The sequence below is a fragment of the Triturus cristatus genome, chromosome 11 (genome assembly GCF_964204655.1).
Source record: "Triturus cristatus chromosome 11, aTriCri1.1, whole genome shotgun sequence".
In the NCBI taxonomy this organism is placed as follows: Eukaryota; Metazoa; Chordata; class Amphibia; order Caudata; family Salamandridae; genus Triturus; species Triturus cristatus.
Genome location: NC_140594.1, coordinates 649,044,903 through 649,061,548, shown reverse-complemented (window position 1 = coordinate 649,061,548; position 16,646 = coordinate 649,044,903). Strand labels below are relative to the sequence as shown.

The 16,646-nt window shown below is 42.2% G+C and overlaps 1 protein-coding gene across 4 annotated transcripts in view; it reads right to left on the bottom strand.

The window, feature by feature from the left end:
* Positions 1-16,646, bottom strand: part of FARP2 (FERM, ARH/RhoGEF and pleckstrin domain protein 2) — a 1,344,877-nt gene that overhangs the window by 702,045 nt on the left and 626,186 nt on the right. The window lies entirely within an intron of this gene.

Here is a 16,646-nt window from a genome sequence, read left to right as displayed (position 1 = left end):
AGCTCGCAGAGGGTGACAGGTATAGGCGGCAATTTGAGAGTTCGGTCACTCACCCTCTGCTATTAAGAACGGCTCCGATGTGCAGGTGTGCGGCATGGGTGCCATGTGGACACCGCGGCGCTTGCGTACCTCACACTGCCCGGGATGGCTCCAGGGACAACAGGTCGCTAGTACCGCTCAGTTGGCAAAGGCGTTAATGCTGCGGAAAGGGGTGTCCGAAGGTCTCCACGCTCACACCTCACGGACTCCATGTCTTACTGAACTATCGGGCATATCAGCTTATATCCTAGGACCTCCTAGGCAGGATATTTGAGCGGATTAGTGGACCGAGCTGCAGGAGCCATACGCTTGTGCAGCCATCTTGCTCGTGTGCCATCTAGCGCCCCCCACGAGAGAGAAATTGATAAACACTCCTTAACTAAATACAAAGCTCTATTAGTCACAGAAAAAGCAGTCTATTTCTCCTCGCAAATTGAATCCTCCAAAAACTCAGCCAGAGAACTCTATCAAGTTATTAATAAATTAACCAAACAACCTGAACAAAAAAGAGATTGGGTTAATCAGTCCTTCTGCGATGACATTGCTTCACACCTCAGGGGTAAAATCGACTCTATTTTTTACTCATTTGGTCCCCATGGTAACTCTTTGCCAGTCACTGGTCTTGATAATGTGGACTCAGCTTTCAACATGGATTTGTCCATCAAAAGGTTTGAGTGTTTTTCATCTGTCTCTGCTGCATTAATAAAATACCTTATTTTAACTACCAAGTCAGGCTCTCCTAACGACCCATGTCCACCCTCAATTATAAAGCTAGTCCCTGACATCATTGCTACCCATCTCTCAGACATATTTAATAATATGTTTAGAACTGGTTTGTTTCCTTCTCAATGAAAATGAGCCTCGATCCTGCCTCTACTGAAAAAAGTCAACTTGGATCCAGAGGACCCGGCCAATTCCCGACCCATTTCCAGGCTCCCTTTTCCAGCAAAGATTGTAGAGAAGGCAATGAACATGCAATTAAATCAGTTCATCAAGGATTCCAACTGCTTGGACCCCACTCAGTTCGGATTCAGATCAGAACATAGTACAGAGACTGCTCTGATTTAGGCCACTGATGAGCTCAAATTCACCTTAGACAATGGGGGGGGGGGGGGGGGAGGGAGGAAATCAGCAGCTCTTATCCTGCTGGACTTATCCGAGGCGTTTGACACGGTGGATCATTCCACCCTGATGCACCGACTGGAAGCAAAAGGCATAAAAAACCTTGCCTTGCAATTACTTTCATCCTTCCTGTCAAACAGGGAAAACACAATTAATTTAGGTGCCTTCTCTTCAAGCTCAATTCGCCTGCCCTGCGGGGTTCCACAGGGATCCTCACTCAGCCAGACCCTTTTCAACATATATGTCACAGACTTAGCCCCCCTGGTCGAATCCTTCGGGTTTTCCCTCACCTCCTATGCGGACGACACGCAAATCGTGTTATCAGCCTCCCAGGATGCCAACAGCACTGGGGCTCGCATACATGACTGCATGAAAGGTATCAATGGTTGGATGAATAGACACCATCTTAAGCTTAATGACGGAAAGACTGAAGTGATCTTACTCTGCAATAACCCTAACTTTTGGTCTGCCCCGTGTTGGCTAGGGAGATGGGCCCCCTTCCTGTACCCACAAGGAAAGCCAAGAGTCTGGGTGTCATGATTGATGACCACTTACTCTTGGGAAACCAAATCAACGCAGTGGTCTCCTCCTCATATAGCATCTTGAGAATACTTTAAAAATTCTTAATTTTCTGCCTATGTCAGTCAGTTATTTCCACACTTGTATTATCTAAAATTAATTATTGGAACGGGCTGTACATCAGCCTACAAGCTCAATATCTTGCGGATTCTTCAAAATTCGGCGGCCAGACTCCTTCTTGACTTGCCTAGGCACCATTCGGTTTCCACTGCTCTCAAGGATTTCCATTGGTTGAGAGTCAAAAACAGGATCAAATTTAAAGCTCTTTGCTTGACCTACAAGGCTCTCCATGATTCAGGACCCTGGTTTCTCAAGAAAGCCCTATCATGGTATACTCCCTCAAGAAATGTAAGATCAGCAGGCTCTTTCAGAGCAAATACTATCAGATTCAAAAAATCTAAATGGGGTGGCAACAGCTTCGTGGTTAGAGCCAGGACACCCTGGAATCTCCTTCCACTCAATCTCAGATCAACTCCCTCCCTATCTCAATTCAGGACGCTGCTGAAAACCTGGCTTTTTAATCAATGAGTTCACTTCTACCCCTCTCGCTGCTTACTGCTTCAGCGCCAAGACACCCTCGGGTATACGCTGTGCTTTATAAGTAATTTAACATAACATATACCTCCTTGTACACAGAATACAGTTCGCCTTGTCATGTTCTTTAGGATGGTCCTAATGTATACCCTCTTTTTACATACATTGTCCCATCCACACGACAATAACAGTTCTGAAGGGGGACCTTTTACCTAGTAGTTAGCTATGTCCCTTTGTGACCAGGCTCTTGGTATATTATGATAATAACGCTGTACCTGAAGTACATAAACATGTCCCCAGGCATGGCATATTTACTCTGTATAAGGGTCACCGCTTTTTTTCATCCGCGGCCAACAGGCTTGCTATGCATGATTACATTGTTTTGATAAACATTTATGATTGTTTGTAAAACATTTATGATTGTTTTCAAAACATATGTATTCTAGAAGAAACCCTGGAGTGACCTCTCTAGTATAGAAGACCCTTATTCTCCCCTGCAAATTAGAGGAGCATTCCTTCCAAGCTGAGCCTGGGGTCCTGCATGCTGAATCTTCGACACACAGCAGTCTGACATCCCTTGCGGGGTGTCATCCTCGGAGCAGAGACTGGGTCCTTGGTTCTCTACCATCACGTGCGGGGATTGGAGTTTCCCTAGGGGATTATAGGCTACATACACATATGCACATATACATGCTATACATATCTAGGCTAGGTATATTTAGGCAAAATACATAGGGTGCATTATAGGAGTAAGCAAATGCTACTGTTTTATCTGAACTGTATGTGTTAATCTTTTTAGCATTATGGCATCTACTGTTAACTATATCAGCACTTGCAATTCCTTTCGTATGCTTCTGACTCCTGATTGTCACAGCACATATGTTTTACACAAGATTGTCGCTGGACCAATAACTACTTATTGAAAATGTTCCAGTCGTCCTTCTATGTGTCTGAGAATAAGCTAGCACGAGTGACTGAGCGAAAAGTACTGTACTGTTTTCCACGATCCCTGAAGAATCAGGGTTGTCATGTTCAGTGGTTGCCAGAAACTACCTACACTACTATAGAATACAGGGGGGTGGTAGTGGCACTGTAGAGCTAGCTGGTCTAATGGCTGACATATCCTGTGGGGGTGTCCGGAGTCTGTTTGTACACCGAGCCCTCAGTTTAGGTCATCGAAAACGCGCAGGTCCTGGGGATTCCTAGGAACTACACGACAGCGTAAAAGTGTTAACTGTAACGTGGTTAGGCCTCCTATTTAATTTTGACCATGAGTATCTTTTTCAATATCGAATGGTTCAAGCAGCTTTTTTACAAAGACATGTGAGGCCCGGCAAAGCACAATTGAGAAGTGGTTGATTGGTTGCAGTGGAGGTACATAACTGTCCTGCATAAAATAGAGGGTTGTATTCATGGAGATCTTTCAGCTAAATTGGATCTGCCGGACCTGAGATCCTAGGTATGGTATTCCCGGGCATTGTGCTTTAACTCAGCTGGTTTGCTGAATTTGTGTTTCTAAGCATTATGATGTACACTTTACTCCTGCTAACAGTGCATGTGCTCTATCCCTACAATTTGGTAAAATTGGCCTACACCGAATTGGTGCATTTTTTTTCTTATAAATCCCTCATAAATGCTACAACATGAAAAACGTACATGTCTCAGACATGCCACGGCAGTCTGTAGTACATTTTTAAAATGGTATTTCGACCTGGCAAAAAAACCTTTTTTTAAGCCTAAATCTTCTTTTTTCAAGGTAAGGCCTAGTTACCCCTAGACTAGGGTAAATTATATTTAAGAAGTAGGACATGTGGGTTGATGTTTCACATGTCCCAACAATGACCTAGCTCCGAGCTTTTGGCGTTGTCCCTGTTAATGTTTGTTAGCCATATGTTTGTGAAGTTTGCGGATGAGTCATGTGTGCCTGTTTTCAAATGTGTGTGTTATTACTTTTGAGGTGGTGGCTGTGTGTTCCGTGTGCGTGTTTGCATAGTAATATTTGCAGTCCTTCCTTTGGCCCTATGTGAAAGTTAATGAAGGTTTAAATTGTCATACTCTGGTTTTTATAAATACACAGGTTATGATTTGAGGACTCGTGTGAAAAAGCGAAACACCTAAAATCGTGAATAGTGCTCTAATAAAATACCCACACAATACCAAAAAGCTTTCGTTTCATCAAGGAAGAGGTACTGAACGCAGAAACGTCCAAAAGAGTAGTGTTACTCTACCTATGTGTGAACAGCACTCAAGAGTTTACTTTGAATTTACATGCCTACAATGTTACAGATATCAAGTCTGTCCTGAAGGATTCTTAGCCGAGGAGCTGTTAGATACCGACTTATCGGTATCTCTTACTCAGCGGAGCCATGTCTGTTAGGGGCTTGGCAGCCAGTGCCATCTGGGACAAGGATAGAATGGCTCATTCGACAAAATCTACTTTAGACAACATCCTGGGAGATTAAATGCCAGCACGCACCAGGGACGCAGAGCGCGCCTTGTGCCTCTCATTACCTGGGGCATGTCCCCTGCAGCCTGACATCTCGCAAGTTCCTGCAACACTTACTGCCGGAAGTGTGGGCTCAGATATCTATGCCCACCTAAATCAAGGACTGGCGAGATCAGCAGCACAGGGGCAAAATTAACGGAGTGCCAAATGCCACAGCGCCCCGGGCAACTTACCAAGCTTACAACCGTCTGTCTGCATCGATTCTCAGGGCTGTGCTCAGAGGTACTCATACATTTCATAGCATACTATACAGCACAAAAAGAGGGCACGGTCACAGGTTTAACCGAAAGCAAATCTTGGACGCGGGCAAGCCTGGAGCTTTCCCACTGACGCCAGTAGTGCTTTACCGAAAATCTGCGTCAAAAGAAGCACTATAGTTCATGGCACAAAGCGATCTGAACTCCAAACCACTTGGAAAACTTACTTCAGACGCTCCACGGAACGAGAATGCAAGTCAAGTCCTCGCCGTACAAAAAGTACGAGCTTCACTACAGCAACCATCTAAGCAATGGGGGTTGACATTGCGGTCTGGGAGTGAAAAACGATAGACGGGAAGCAGAGCTCAGCCGCACCGACCTAGCAGGGTAGGGGACACCGAGCCTGAGCACTAGGACTGGACGTGAACCCGTATGGCAAGCACAGACGAGGCAGCATGAGCGGGAAACAAAAAACGGTTTGAAGCATTACACATGGTGCCAGTAAAAGCAGTAGCGCTCGTGAAAATGTTATGTGCTAAGCATTTTAGAGCACATGGCTACCCATAGGCATCCCAGGGCTGACCGTACTGCACATAACAGTAATCAAGTGGGGGTCCTATACTGGGATGGGTTTTGAAAAAGCCAGGTCTTGAGCCTCTTCCTGAAGGGAAGCAAGCATTTTTCAGAGCGGAGAGGGGAGGGCATTCCACAGTGAAGCCGGTCTATACGAGAAGGATCGTCCTCCCATTCTCTTCCTCCTAATGCTAGGTGGGCAGTGGAGGAGCAAAAGTTCTACGAGGGAGATAAAAAGAGAGCAAGGGCTGAGAAATCGCTGGCGATGGCCCCACAAGGCCTTGTGGGAAATGCAGAGAGACTTGAACCTGAGTCTCTCGTCCATTGGCAGCCAATGGAGAGAGTTCAAGGCTTGTCTGGCAGATTGGAGTCTAAGGATTTGAAGCAGAAGTCTGGCAGCACAATTCTGGCCCACCTGAAGCTTCCTAATCGTTCTCTTTGGAGCACCTAGGTAAAGGGAGTCACTATAATCGAGTCTGGATAAAATGAGGGTCTGGATCATCAGTCTCCTGGAGGTGAAGGGGAGGAGTGGGAGAGTCTTCCTCTGCATCCTTAGGAGCCCATAGCATGTGGCAGCCAGCTTCACTGCCTGTAGGTCAAATTTGAAAGAGTTATCTATCCATACCCAAAGCTCTTGATGCCATTGTTTGGCAGGGGATGGGGGCCTAAGCAGTTTAACCAATCTAGCGCTCACAACTCGGCTTAGAGCTATTGACCAGAATCATAAGATCTTGGTTAGTTTAAGGCAGGAGTGTTCCATCATTTGGCAATCTTCCCAAGGCGGGGCTCCAACGTGGTGAGGGGGAATTTTGCCCATGATTGAGAGAGAAAATTAATTGGGTGTCATCAGCATAGGGGACTATCGAGATTCCAAATGGGGTAACAATGTCTGCCAAAGGTCTCATATAAACGTTAAACAGTGTGGGTCTCAGGGAAGAACCCCGAGGTACTCCACAACTGAGTGGAAGAGGGTCGGAAAGACCACCGTCTTTGAAGACCTGAAAAGCCCGGTCTTGCAGGAACAATTTAAGGTATAAGAGGCAGTTCCTGGGATTCCAATGTTAATCAGTCTTTGCACAAGTATATTGTGATTTACGGTGTCGAACGCGGAGCTCAGATCGAGCAGGATGATGGAGACCTGGTCGAGTAATCTCTTGGATTCTTCGACCACTGCTACGAGGGCGGTTTCTGTAACAATACGGGGTCAAAACCCTGTCTGGGTAGGGTGGAGTAGGTTGTTACTCTTTAGATGATCGGAAATAATCTATTTAACGTATCTTTCCGCTATTTTGCTAATAAAAGGAAGGGGAGAAATGGGGCGATAGTTCCCCAACTCCAGTGTGTCCAAGTTCGTTTTTTTCAGTGATGATTTGACCATAGCGAGTTTCAAGGTCAAAGGGACGTCACCTGAGGTGAGAGACAGATTTATCACTTTACGCATAGCAGGGAGTGTCTAATCAGTGGCTATGGCTAGAATGTGTGGAGGGGCCGTGTCACATGTACAGTCAGATTTAAATTGTTGGAAGATCTCTGTTCGCCATATAAATCTTGAATTTTCTTTTTAAAAAAAAGTTGGCTAGGTCGTTACATCGTCCAGGTTGCAGTGATGAATTAAGATAAGGCGGGGCAGGGGTTAAGTACATTTTTGGCCATGCAGGATTTTTCCCGGTGAGTTGAGTTGTTTGCCAGTGTTTTTTTCTTCAAAGTAAAATGCTTGAACTTTTTCAATTTCTGTTTTGTAGGTTTTAATGGTACCTCTGTAGCTCTGCTAACATACTCCCTCATAGTCCTTCGCCCATATTCTCTCTGCTCATTTACAGTGTTGTTTAAGTTCACTAAACTTAGGAGTGTACCAAGAAGGGGGCGCGGCTTAGGTGCCGTGCAAGATGGCCGCCTAGAGGGGCTGCTCCGTCGCATCGTGACGTTTCCTGGACCTGTTGATGCGTTTTCCTTCAGCCCTTCAATGAATAACTACCGCATCATGTACCGGAATCATTGGAGCATTTGGTGAGACCTTCAGCGTTTCAAGCCTGTCGCGCTTAGAGACTTATTTAATCGCCGCATTGATTGCCTCGTAACGGCTTCCATTTTATATGTGCGCACCTGCGATTCAAAATTCAGCGCCCTCATAGAATGCTCCATGTGTGCTGGCTCCTTTGCTTGTTTCTTCCCGAACTTCCAGCGGGTTTATTTGATGCACCATACAACTAAGGAAGACACTTCCTTCCTCCATGATACCATGTTTAATTACTCCCCGCTAGTTGTGTTTCTCTCCTCAAGACGTCCGCCATTTTGAATGCGATTTACCTCATGATCTCATTTGGATGACAAGCTTTCTTCCTACTTCTTTGTTAACCCCACGAATTGCGTCATCCTTATTGCTATGCGCTCATTTTGCTATCTCTGTGGAAGCTTTTAATATATGTTGTGGATCATTTTTCCCTTTCATGCCTGTTACTGGATACACCGTCATCATTGATTTTGCCTAAATTTTGCTGTGCTTCACAGAGCACTTTGTTTCTGTATGTTGGCTTTTTCATGTTCCTTTCATTTGCTTCCTCATGCTGGCAATCAGTTGTCTATGAACTAAACTCATTGGACTTCCTAGAACTCTGCTGCACTACCAGTCTTCATCATAATTGCTTTGCGCATTCCATGCCCTGAAGTTTGGAACATATGAGCAACCTGCACAATCCGAAATTAGTTTTTGTCCCTTCCAAAAGTATTCTCTTCAGCAACGTCCTTATTGTCCTTGGCATCAGTCTCATCATCTCACATAACCCAAATGGCGGGTGTTGCCTCTAATCGCTCATCCTCGACGCAATCCATTTAAAAAAATCTTCTCCACCTGCCACGTTTTCTAAACCCTTAAAACATGATCCTCCGTCTCCTGATAAACCACCATCTCCTATTTCTATGGAACTGATTTTAGAGGAGATTCGTGCCTTGCGCCCGTGTGTAGAGGAAACCAATAGCAAAATGCAATTCCTTGAGGAGAAGTGGTCTACCATGGATAACAGCAAATTTCAGAGATACCTGTTCATTCGCAACGCATCTCCTCTTTGGAAAAGACGGTTCTCGCTCCTCAACAACATACAGAGGACTTAGAAAACAGAAACAGGAGGAATAATCTGCGTATATACGGATTACCGGAAACTTTGAAAGGTGATGATCCTGTAACATTCTTCACTTCCTTCCTTCCGAAACTCCTGGACATGCCAGCAACTACTTCTCTCAGCATCCAAAGAGCTCACAGGCTTGGTCCTCGTTCATCTGCCTCAACTAAGCCACGAGGTGTCATCATCCTTTTCTAGAAATTTACGGATCTTCTTTCAGTTATTACTGCAGCTAGATCTAAACGCCAAGTTTGCTGGTTGGGTCAGAAGGTATTTCTATCTCAAGATGTTTCCAACGCCACTGCATCAAGAAGAAAGGAATTCTTGAAACTTTGCGCCCCTTTGCGAACTCTGGGCGCTAGATTTGGTTTGTTTCATCCTTGTAACTTCAAAGTCACACACCAAAATCAAACATGGACTTTTTAAGACCCTGCAGAGCTTAAAAAATGTATCCATATTCAAACTAATAGTCACATGGATACTTCTACTTCTCCTAATGGCTGATTATTAACTTTCTTTTTCTTTACAGGATTTTCTGCATTTGTTCCGCATTTACTTGCTATAATGCAGTTGATTTTTCATTCACTTTTAACTTTTTTATGTTTCTCCATTGATTTATTAAGCTTTTCTTAGATGTTCTAACTTTTCAAGGTTTTTAATTTCTCGTGTTCTACGGTGGCTTGTTGTCTATTCCCTTATGTTTTTTCCTGATATTAATCGTCTCTTTTGCTCATTCATATAGATCAGTTGGTCTCTATTTCTTCAACCCATATGGCTCCCTTTCTACGTCGCTCGTCCTGATGCGGCCGGACTCCGAATCCTGGGAGGCTCGTCTTGTTGAGTGTCTCCATTGCCCCATTGTCCTTTTTATGTCCCCCCTCAGGTATGTAACTTTCAGTCATCCTTTTTGGATATGTACTGTCTTTTCTTGTACTTCTTTTCTCTTTTTCCTCCCTTCTTTTCCCTCGTTTTCCTTTTTGTCAGATAGTTACACTCCTTTTTCCTCTGTTTATGTCTGTCTTCTTTTCTTTATATGCAGTGTTTCTTTCTACCTCTTCGTACTCTTTCAGCTTGTTCTCTACATTCCCTCTCTACTTTTATCCTCTTCTTCTTCCACTTATATTTTCATTTCCTTTATTATTAATGTTTCTTTACCTCACCCTGGCCCTTTCTTTCCTGTTATCTGTTACATTCATTTTTTCCTTCTCTTTCTCTCATTTGTCGGCTGTATATTACATATAAGCATTCTTGTACTTTTTGTCTCTATTGATTTTATGCTATTTGTAAATTCAAAGTTGTTTCCTGGAATGTAAAAGGTTTTATTAATCCCATTAAACGGCAGAGAGTTCTTTCCCATTTAGCCTCCTATAATCCTGATATAGTTCTCTTGCAAGAGACCCACCTTACTGAAATTGAATCCCTTAAATTAAAAAGGAATTGGGTAGGTACAGTCTTATTTGCACCTTCCATCAACAAAAAGAATGGAGTTGCCATTTTATGTCATAAGAAATTAAAATGTAATGTTTTGTCAGTAGAAAATTATACTGATGGTCGATGGATACTAACTAAGTTGCGAATTAATTCTATACCTTTAACTGTTTTTAATGTCTACGGCCCTACGCAACCTGATTGCTCTTTCTGGCCTTTAATCATGAAGAAATGTATTCAACATAAGGATGACTCATTTATTTTAGGTGGAGACTGTAACCAGATTGTTGATCCATTCCTTGATCGTAAATCCACAGTTCGCTTCATACCTCACAAAACTCACAAACAATTTCTTGACACCATCTTGCAATCATGTTTTACTGACTCTTGGCGACTCTCGCATCCTGATACTTCGGACTACTCCTTTTTCTCTCCTCCTCACACATCTTTTTCTCGGCTTGATTACATTTTTCTTTCCCAAACTCCATCTCAAAACTTATTTTCTTCTTCTATTGAACCCATAGTAATTTCGGACCATGCCCCTATTGTAACAGACCTTGACTTACTTCTGCCGTGACCCAAGCCTTCCCATTGGCGTTTCAATAGCGCACTTCTTACTGATCCCAATTTCTCTTCCTCTTTTCGTTCCTTTGCTAAAGATTTCTTTTTATTTAACTGCGACCCTAGTACCCCATCTCATATCCTCTGGGAATCCTTTAAGGCTACTGCTAGAGGATTCATTATGGATTTCGTCTCTAGGAAAAAGAAGCAATATCTTCAGAAACGAAAAACCTCCCTAGCGCATATAAAATCTTTGGAGCATACATTTTATACCTCTTCAGATAAATCTATGTCACCAGATCTTTTACGAGCAAAATTACAATTTAATACATTTACTACTGATAATGCATCTTCAATTCTCCTTCGTAGTAGTGCTCGTTATTATGGAGGTCGCAATAAATCAGGGAAACTCTTAGCTAATTATCTTAAATCTCGTAAAGAACGTACTCTTATAGAATCTATTTGCTCTTCTGATAACACTCTCCTACATCAAGATAAGGAAATACTTGACCAATTTCAACTGTTTTATCAACAACTCTATACCCCAGAATCTCCTCCTACTCCTTCTCTTGTTCAAAATTATTTTGAGAAACTTCCTAAACCTCCTAATTCTCATCTCAATTTTCCGGACCTTGAACTAGACCTCTCATTACACGAACTTTCCACGGCTTTGGCATCCCTTACTAAAGGCAAAACACCCGGTCCTGATGGTTTCCCTGTTGAATTTTATTTACATTTTTCTGATCTTTTATTACCCAAACTTTTAACGCTTTTTCAGTCATTTAATTCATCTGGTAAAGCAGAAGGTACTTTTCAGGATGCTACCATTTGTCTTATCCCGAAAGATGGTCGTGACCCCCAATTTTGTAAAAATTATCGGCCGATTTCTTTTGGTAATGTGGACTATAAAGTATTTGCTAAATTGCTTGTGTTGCGTTTAGATCCCTTTATGCCCCATCTTATTGACAAGGAGCAATGTGGCTTTGTTAAAGGTAGGCTTACCTCTGATAACTCTCGCCTTTTTCTTAATGTTTTGAATAAAGCCTCATCTCTTTCAATTCCTTTAGCTGCTCTCTGTTGATGCGGAAAAAGCTTTTGACAGGGTTGATTGGTCCTTCTTGTTTGTTTCCTTACGTTGGCATGGCTTTGGCCCCAAATTCATATCCCTTATCTCTCTGTTATATTCTGCACCCAAGGCTTCGGTGCTTGTGAATGGTCAACTCTCCGTGTCCTTTACTCCTCAGCAGGGGTTGTTGTTTATCCCCACTTGAACCATTTTTGTCCTCCATTCGTAGCAACAAATCCATTTCTGGTTTTCCTTATGGTAACAACCAATTGAAACTTCCTGCATATGCAGACGATATTCTCTTGTTTATTTCCGATCCAGAAGTATCTGTTCCCCCTTTATTATTTGAATTCGACTCATTCTCTCTGGTCTCAGGATATAAGATTAACTCAGATAAGACTGAAATCCTTCCAATCACCAAAGCCTGTCTTCCTCATCTTTTCTCCTCTACTGGCTTTGCCTGGAATAGTTCAAAGATTAAATATCTAGGTTTTTGGTTCTCTAACTCTATATCTTCTTCAATTAAATTAAATATGTCCGCAGTTTAATCCAGAATTGAACAATTGTTCTCCGCCTGGAATCCTCTTTTTCTTTCCTGGTGGGGTCGATTGGACTCAATTAAAATGATGATAGCCCCTATTCTAATTTATATTTTTTCCATGTTACCTGTTCATGTTCCTGCACTCTACTTTAAACGTATTGATTCATCCCTTTCGAAATTTCTCTGGAAAAATAAAAAAACCTAGAATTTCTCTTGCCGCTCTTCGTAAGTCCAAACCTAATGGTGGAGTTAACTTTCCAGATTTCCGTCTCTATCATAAATCCTTTTCTTTTCGCCAGGCTTCGAGATGGCTTTCATTAGAGCTTTCCCCGTTTACCCCTCTTTGGCTTCTTATTGAACAAACATTATTATTACCCTTTTCCTTCGGTGAAGTGGTATGCTTCTCTGCCAAGACTCCCTATACTTCATTTCCCTTATTCAAACATACTTCTTCTCTTTTAAGACCCCTGGGTCACCCTACTACCATCACTCGTGAATCCTTTTTAAATACCCCCATTTGGTATAATTCACTTATCCTTTTAAATAATAGACCCATTTTCTGGAACTCTTGGAGATGGGTGTTATGTGGGTTAACCAACTCTTCAATGGATTATTACCGTGCTCCTTTCCCCAATTTCAACTCTTATTTCACTGCCCCGATCTTCTTTGCAGAAATTTACTACTCTCATGGCAATAATTGTTGACCGTTATTATTCTCTTCCCTCTTCATAATCATTATTGCCTCCATCTCCTCTTCTTAAAATTCTCACTACCATCCTTAAAGCATCTCTTATTTATACATTGTTCTCCTCTCCTAATCCGGATCGCGCTAAAACTAAATTGGAGCTTTCCTGGGAAGCGGATTTTGATTGTACTTGGTCTGTTGCTCTCTGGGATAAACTTTGGTCCAGATCCTTAAAAATTTCTCGTTCTGCTTCTCTTACTCAATCTCTATTTTATTTGTATCATAGACTTTATCTTTCTCCTCTTTCCTTGTCTCGCTTTATACCCTCTACTGATTCTAAATGCTGGACTTGTGGTACTTCTAATGCTGATCTTCTTCATCTGTTCTTTTTCTGTCCTGTTGTTTCTGCTTTCTGGGAAAAAGTCTGGCTATACCTTTCTCGCACTTTTACACTTTCTGTTCCTTACTCAATCACTCACTCTTCTCTTTTTGGGTAGTCTTTCTGATTCTTTAGCTCTCCCTGCACACTCACATTGTCTTTTCGATCTCATGCTTGCTCTTACATTCCAGCAGATATCTTCTAATTGGAAATCCCTTACAAACATTTCCATACAAGGTTGGTGGAACACTTTATGTCATTTTCACAGGCTTGATGTCGCCTTTGCCTCCTCCTGCAAACCAATACGTAACGTTGATCTTTTCTGGTTACCCCTTACTACATATCTAGATCGATTGGCTCTGAAGAAATCTACACATATTAATTCAGAAAATTTTAAACCTCCTTGAAGGACTTCAACTCTCTCCCTCTTGTTATCTTTTACAGATTTCTCATGTTACATCACTTTTTATGCTGAACATTTCTAGTGTTCATTTATACCATTTGATTATATGCCGTGGTTATCTTTAGTGTTTATATTTTGCAATGTTACTGTCTTTTCCCCTCCGCCTTCCTTCCTTCCCTATCTTTCCCCTTCTTTCTCCTTCCCTTTATCTTTAAAATTCCCATAAAATATTTTTATTTCTTTAAAATTTATATTAGCACTGTTAATGTTCTATACTATATTTGAGCATATTTCCTGCTGATGTCTTTACATGTTAACAAATTCTTCAATAAAGCTTTTCAAACATAACAAAAAAAGGAGTGTACCAAGAAGAAATGTTTTCCTTGGCACGTTTGGTAATCCCTCTCTGGGGGATGATTTGATCCAAAAAGGATTTAATCCAATTAGGATATTTGTCATAAGCAGAGGTAGGAATCTCTTCTAGGGTGGGTCTGTGATCAGTAAGGAATTGTTTCCAGAGTTCTGGTGACAATCTTGACCATCTAGCGCTCTTAAAGAAGTAAAAAAGTAGTCCCGAAACAATGCCTTAAAATAGCCACTGAATAAGTTTAGCAGTAATTGGTCGCTGCTCTCAGTGAGGGCTAAACCCTTGCATGTCATGGACAAATGGGGAGAACAAATAATTGAGCAACAATGGAGCCAGCAAATTGGAAGCCTATGGGCAGGCTGAAGCCCACAATGTATAGACAACAGGTCTCTTTTTGAGACAGCGCATGGGTGCTGTCTAGTGCCGAGACTTAACTACTTAAGTACCCTTTTAAGTAGTTTTTCACTTATGAAAGACTATCGCACACATTGAATAACACTGGGTTACCTTATTACACTTAATAGGTGATAACTTTAGTTTCAAGATGTACAGAAAAATAATTATTCCACTTAAATCAATTGTAAATTAAAATCCTCTTTACTAGTAAAATCAGATTTTAATTTATTATTCTGGAAATGCCATTTTTATAAAGCTGTCATTTTTCCTCCTAAATGTAAAAAAAATGTAAATCCAGTATTTGTAAAGCGCACAGCTACCCGTAGGCATCCCGGCGCTGGGGGCCATCGGGAAGATTAAGCAAGCTATTGCCCAGAGTCACATGGTGCTGGGCTGACCTGCCGCCAGTGCCGGGGATCGAACCGTGATCCCCAGCGTCCGGCGTCAGTCGCCCTGGCCGCTGCGCCACACCTCTTCCCCAGGGCACCCGACATGCACCTTGGGCCAATAACGACCTCCTGGTAGCTCCCACCAACATCAACAGCAGCTCCTCGCGCGGACTTGAGAAGATAGCTCTTCCGATGGACGAACCTGGCCCCTGTATCCGACCGGTGGTCCATCGCAGTCTGCTTGAATTTATGACTTTACCCCAGGGCTATTTTCTCATTAAAATTTTAAAACAATCATAACTCCTAAGTGAACGATTCCACAGACAAATTACTGTACTGCTGATAACTGTACGAGCAATGTAGTGACATACAGTGTATACTCACTGGATGCGTTATTAACAATGTCAGTGATATTTTGACCATACTTCCTGTAAATGTAATTGTGAGTACTTATACTTGATGTAATTGAATGCAGTATTTAATAAAAATAAGTTACAAAAAAAAAAAAATCATAACTCCGGCTCTGATTGAATTTCTGTCATTTCGGTGTCATTTTTTATTTTTCTAAATTACTCTAATTTTCTAAATTGGTCTGGGATTTTTTCTTGTGTTGAGTTTTCACTGTTTACTGTTTGAGTGCTGCATAAATTCTTTAAACACTGCCTCTAAGTTAAGCCTGACTCTATTATGCCAAGCTACCAGAGAGTTTAGCATAAGTTTACCTGGTGACCTTTGCGGTTCACCCTAACAAGGATTTTGTTTGTATTCGAGTGTGGCTCCCATCCCTCTCAACTTGTAACTCAATTTCTAACAGGATCTTACTGACTCAAAGACAGAACAGTCTAGTTCAAATGTCTCCCGTTTCTTTCATGACTCTGGAGATTTGAATACTGGAATCATGCCTTTCCTATCCTGTGAATGATCTCTTGAGCAATTCAAGTTTGAAACAGGCCTCTTTCTTGGTTCTTAGCCCATTTCCTGGTTCTTAGTAACAATGGTTGAACCCAGCTCTGGTGCTACGCAGGTGTCCGTTGAGAGGTAAAAGTATCAACTTGACAGCCATAAAAAAGTGTCTTACAGGAAAACAGTTTTGCAAGACATGAAGTCATACATTCAAAGGAATGCTTTCAGAATCAATGCTTAAAGCAAAGGTAATGAAGCAATGCAACAAAATTATGATGGACTGAATTGCAGCCCACTGTAGTTACCAGTGGCTGAGATTTATTCAAGTAATCGGTTCATCATGTTTTTGTTTTCCTCAGTGCAACGCGTACAGTGTAACGGGAATACCCAGGCATGGGTCCCATGTTCACTGTGCCATAGTAATCAAAGTGCACCCTACTGATGAGCCTCAAATTGACTGAAACCGGTATGGGGCTACAGCTCAACAGGAACCTGGCAGGCAGTCTGAGCTGGACTGTTCCAACTGGAGCAGGACAGAAGCGGATTTGCTTACGGCTGGTACCACTCAGGTGGCATGATGGGCAATAAAACTATGGACTGGATTGCGACCCTTTGCAATTACCAGCATCTGAGATTAATTCAAGAGAGTCACCCATCATTTATTTGTTTATTTTTGTTCCCCTCGAGACCTGGACCTTAACTTCAGGCTGCACAACACAATAATCCCACAATAACCAATCACACTAATCTTTGTGAGAAGACCATACTTTGTATAGAGTATTGTGGAGAGAAAATGCCCTTCTATCTCACTGACACTCACAGAAACAGTCTCTAGTGCACATGCTAGTACCTATTCAGTAAG